The 5777-nt window shown below is 38.3% G+C and overlaps 1 long non-coding RNA gene across 2 annotated transcripts; it reads left to right on the plus strand.

The window, feature by feature from the left end:
- On the plus strand, positions 4184 to 5515 carry LOC110270320. Of its 2 annotated transcripts, XR_002359732.1 has the most exons (3): positions 4184 to 4232; positions 4917 to 5203; positions 5250 to 5515. It is a non-coding gene; the product is annotated as an uncharacterized LOC110270320 (long non-coding RNA). The 2 variants fall into 2 exon arrangements; XR_002359724.1 differs by having other exon boundaries at positions 4917 to 5515.

The following is a 5777-nucleotide window of genomic DNA, read 5'->3' on the forward strand; positions in this document are numbered from 1 at the left end:
TATGTAACTCAGACATGACACGCCTAACATGCCCTATAGGCATGGCTTTACAGCCAGCCAGGCTTCAACATGCTTTATGAAACACTAGAATTCATTCTTAAAAATTCTAAAGAAAAATATATTTTTGAAAATTTTTTTTTTTATTTTTTTTTTCGAAAACAAAGGAGAAATTTTTGAAAGATTTTTTTGAAAAATTTTTGAAAAATTTTTGAAAAGAAAACGAAAAGAAAGTTACCCAATCTGAGCAACAATATGAACCGTCAGTTGTCCAAACTCGAACAATCCCGGCAACGGCGCCAAAAATTTGATATGCGAAATTGTTACTCAGGTTGTGAATTATTGTTTGAAATTGATTCCCTGGCGATGGCACCAAAAACGGATGCACAGAACCATGGTCTAATTTATGCAAGGGCATCACCGTTGTCAATGGTTACATCCCCTCCTCTTGTGAAAATGGTCTAGGATGCCCTGTCACGGAATGGCTAATCATCTGAGGTTCCCGATCATGCTGGAATAGGATTCACCCTCCTTTTGCGTCTGTCACTACGCCCAGCACTCGCGAGTTTGAAGCTCGTCCCAATCATTCAATCATTGAATCCTACTCGGAATACCACAGACAAGGTTTAGACTTTCCGGATTCTCTTGAATGCCGCCATCATTCTAGCTTACACCACGAAGATTCCGATTAAGAGATCTAAGAGACACTCATTCAATCTAAGGTAGAACGGAGGTGGTTGTCAGGCACGCGTTCATGGGGAATGATGATGATTGTCACGTTCATCACATTCAGGTTGAAGTGCGAATGAATATCTTAGAAGCGAAATAAGATGAATTGAATAGAAAACAGTAGTACTTTGCATTAATCTCTGAGGAACAGCAGAGCTCCACACCTTAATCTATGGAGTGTAGAAACTCTACCGTTAAAAATACATAAGTGAAAGGTCCAGGCATGGCCGAATGGCCAGCCCCCTAAAACGTGATCACAGGATCAGAAATACAATCCAGGATGATTCCAAAGATTTAACTCAGGATATCTAATACAATAGTAAAAAGTCCTATTTATAATAAACTAGCTACTAGGGTTTACAAAAATAAGTAATTGATGCATAAATCCACTTCCGGGGCCCACTTGGTGTGTGCTTGGGCTGAGCTTGAATGTTACACGTGCAGAGGCTCTTTCTGGAGTTGAACACCAGCTTTTGTGCCAGTTTGGGCGTTGAACTCCACTTTGCAGCTTGTTTCTGGCGCTGGATGCCAGAATTGGGCAGAGAGCTGGCGTTGAACGCCAGTTTGTGTCATCTAAACTCGGGAAAAGTATGGACTATTATATATTTCTGGAAAGCCCTGGATGTCTACTTTCCAACGCAATTGGAAGTGCGCCATTTTGAATTCTGTAGCTCCAGAAAATTCATTTTGAGTGCAGGGAGGTCAGAATCCAACAGCATCAGCAGTCCTTCTTCAACCTCTGAATCTGATTTTTGCTCAAGTCCCTCAATTTCAGCCAGAAAATACCTGAAATCACAGAAAAACACACAAACTCATAGTAAAGTTCAGAAATGTGAATTTAACATAAAAACTAATGAAAACATCCCTAAAAGTAACTAGATTCTACTAAAAACATACTAAAAACAATGCCAAAAAGCGTATAAATTATCCGCTCATCAGCTTGCCAAAAGAACGGATTCATTATTTTTATATGGGGAGTGAATTTTGGTCATCAGTATGCATAGGCATTAACTTTCCCAACTTGTGCGTACGCACAGGGCTGTGCATGCGCACAGGTTGTAAAACCTCTTTGGTGTGTGCGCGCACAAGCTGTGCTAGCACTGCAAACAGCACGCCCATCCCTGCCTGTGTGTGCGCACATGTCTAAAATTTTACAGGGTTGTGCGTGCACACAAGGCTGTGCGTGAGCACATACCAGAAATCACAAAATTCTACAACTTTGCAGAATTTTCAGATTTTGACACCAATCTTTGAATGATCATAACTTCCTCTACAAAAATCCAAATCTTACAAACTTTATATCGATTTCAAGAGTTTTCAATAAGCTTCAATTTAAAATAACTTTCAACCAATTTTGAAAACTGAGGCATAAGTTATGATAAGACAAAGTTCACCAAAAACTAATTTTTTTACCAAAAGTCTCAAAACCTCAACTTACCAACATTTCCAACCAAAAATAAACCAAACCACTTCAAACTCCAATTCCTATCATAATCTACCTTTTATAACATATTATACCATTCTCAACCATCAAACCTCTCTAAATCAATCTTTTCGCCATAACTCAACCCTAATTCATAATTCACAAATTTAAACCTCAACTTCACACTTCTCACACAATTAACATCATAACTCATCAACACCATTTTGAACCATCAAATTCCTTATTCCTCAACATTCAAGATATCATAAACAGTCATAATTCTCTTCATTCAACAATGGCATTTCCATGAATCATCAACAACATCAACCACTACAATTCCTTATATTAATCTCATAAAACTCACATCTTCAGACAATAGTCATCAAAATCAACATTCATGTTACCCATATCAATATACACACCCAACCACATCATTCAACATCATAATTCATCATGATCACCAATACTTCTCAACAATCACCCTCACCCACAAAATTAATTATTTATCATTACTCATCAACCATATCAACAACTCTCATTAACAACACAAATCATCAATACTCATTAACACCAACAATCCTCAATAATCATCATCAACCACAATAATCTAATATAACCAACAATTACATCCATTCACATATAATTATTCATACACGAATATCATTCAATCCTATCTTAGGGTCAACTAGCCTAAGTTTCCAAAAACATTACATATTACATAAAGGAAACCGAAACCACACCTTGGCCGATTTCCAAACGCTCCAAACACCAAAACGAAACCACCAAACTTGATCCAAAGCCTCAACCAACTCCAACAAACACCAAAGCTCAAACTAACAACACATATATCACCAAAATTAAAACCTAAGATACATAAAATAACTAAACACAAGGTTTTGGTGAAACCTTACCTTACCCAACGAGATTAAGGGTAAAATCCAACAATTACCCGCTACTAAAGATCACCTAAACAAGCAAAACCACAAAATCTACTCAAAACCATAACCTCAAAAATGTAGAAATCTAGGGCACGAAAATGGGAAGTGAGATGCAGTTTCTTACCAGATTTGCTTGGATAAAAACGTAGAGCTCGACAAGAGCTTGGCGTGGCCAAAAATGGCTCGTCAATCGGTGCTCCGGATCAAAAATTATGGAGCTTTGAAGGAGGAGGTTAATAGTGTTTTCTTCTTCTTCCTCCTCTCCTCTCAATTTCTGCTGTGTGTGTGTTTTAATGGAGAATGGATTCATTATTGAGCCCTTATATATGTTGGACTTGGGCCCAACTTGGGCCTGATCTAATCCGTTAGCATTTTTAGCCTGTTCAGCCCAACTTTGGGCCAAACCTTTTACACTAACGCCTAGTTTTTCATTCCTAATATGTTTCTAGGATTTTCGACTGTTTTCACTTTTTCTCAAGGTTCTGAAAACCAGACCGGACCGCCCGATCCGACTGGTTAAACCATGAACCGGTGTCTTTTACAGTTTGGTTCAACATAAAAAACTGCCAGAATCAAAACCGGTTTTAAATCGCTGAACCGGCCAAGAACCGGTCGGTCAGACCGAATCGGGACCCGGCCAATTTTGAAAAACGGCACCGTTTTTTCGTTCTGTTAGAAAATGAAATGGCCAGGTCTCCTTAGCATCTACCCCTTGAGCCATTCTTCAATCTTTCTCCCCAAAACACAACCTTAGATCCCCCACCGCCACAGGGCTCAGCGCCGCCGTTCGTTGCTCTCAAGCACCACCCTGTTTTCGTCCGATCATCCGCGCTTCTCCCTCATTCGGAAATCGGTGCATCTTCCTCGAGCTCGCCATCATTCGCTGCCTCACTGGTCTTCGTCTGCTTAAACCCTAGCCTCCATCACTCTCCTATTCAAGCTGTGTCACCGCCACCGTTGAATCTGGTCCAACCGTCGTCCCTATTGTTTCAGCATCGTCGCAGCTCATCTCTACCGTCGCGTCGTATATGCTCTACTCTCCTCTGCCGTCGTGTCACGCTGTGAAGGGGAAACAAGGGATGGAGGTCATTGGAGGAGGCGCGCGAAGGGTGAAGCCTTTGCTGCTTCAAAATCATGCTAAATTTGTGAGTATCCGTCCTTTTTGAATATGCTTATAAATAATAAGATTAGACATTGATTTTTCTGAATTATGATTATGGTTTTGTTCAAATTTACTAATGGCGTTGTTTGTAGTTGCTGGTTTTGCTGGGTGAAGGTTTAGTGTTTTGGAATGTTTTATAATGTGCTAGTGTTTGTAATTGCTGGCTTTATTTGTAATTGCTGGGTGAAGGTTTAGTGTTTTGTGATTATTGGTTAATGTTTTGGTTTAGTGTTTCCTCTTTTCCAGATTTCCCTTCTCCCTGTATTTCTGCATGTCGCTGAATTGGTAATCAATAAATTTGCCTTTTTGCTGTAAATCGGGACTTTACTAGGATTTGTTAAATTTGTTGCTTGTTGCTGAATTTGTTGCTTCCCAGTCACAGAATCAGAACAGAATGCTCAGTCAGTGCCTGATTGATTGGCTTTGCTCACTGATTGTATTTGATGATAAATTTTAAATTTATATCTTTTAAATTTTAAATTTGCACTGCCTATGTTATTGATTCACTGTTCTTTCAGTGCTTTTTGTTGTTGTTAATCATTATGATGAGCTTTGTTAAAATTTACATTGCCTATATTACTAAGTGCTCCTTCAGTGCTTTTTGTTGTTGTTAATCATTGTGATAAACTTTGTAAAAATTTTCACTGCCTATGTTACTAATTCACAGATTCATCCCTCTCGTCATTATCATTGGCATGAACTCCGAACCAAAACCCCAACTCTCTGGATAAAATTGTAACAAAAGCTGATTAGGACTTTTTCTTCTACTTAAGGTATGAATCAGAATGATGAGGCCAAGTTGTGAATACACAAGTGTCAACGGACTATAATATATATTGAGTTTGTGACATTGGAAGGGTGTAATAATAACAATAATGGAGTCATGTTATTTGAATATTGAGGCTTAACATTTAAACTCTCAGCTTCTCAGCCTTGTTTGATTCTTCATCTCAGGTAATTCAATCAAATCAACCAGGCCTTCATTTTCTTTTTCTCTTAGTTGATTCTTAATTTTTCTAATATATGTAGATTTTTGAATCAAGTGGATCAGATTATGTAGTTTTCTTGATTTGGGATATTTTCGGAGATGCATTAGAAGAGCTATTTTATTATTATGTTTGCTATAATAATATTCAGATGTTCTGTATGCTTGTGATTGTTTCGGTGGTTATATTTTCTTTCCAAGTCACTTGCTGTGGTTGTTCTTTGAGTTAAGGCTTTGTATGTGTGTGTGAGAATATGTGATAATGTTGAATGTTGTTGCATCTAATAGGAGTTCTTGGAGTATCCTCATCTTTGGTCCCTTATAATTTATTTATTATTTTATTCTAAAACGGTTTTTTCTGTTGAACCACCGGTTGGACCAATAAACCAGTAAACCAGTGATTAAAGCGGTTTGATGACCGGTCCGATTTTCAAAACCTTGCTTTTTCTCGCACAGAACCAGGTAGACTTAAACCGGTTTGACCGGTTCAACTGCCGGTTTGTGTTTTTTTACGGTTTTTCGCAGAAAACACATTTTCTGACT

This window comes from Arachis ipaensis, chromosome B01 (genome assembly GCF_000816755.2).
Source record: "Arachis ipaensis cultivar K30076 chromosome B01, Araip1.1, whole genome shotgun sequence".
Classification (NCBI taxonomy): Eukaryota; Viridiplantae; Streptophyta; class Magnoliopsida; order Fabales; family Fabaceae; genus Arachis; species Arachis ipaensis.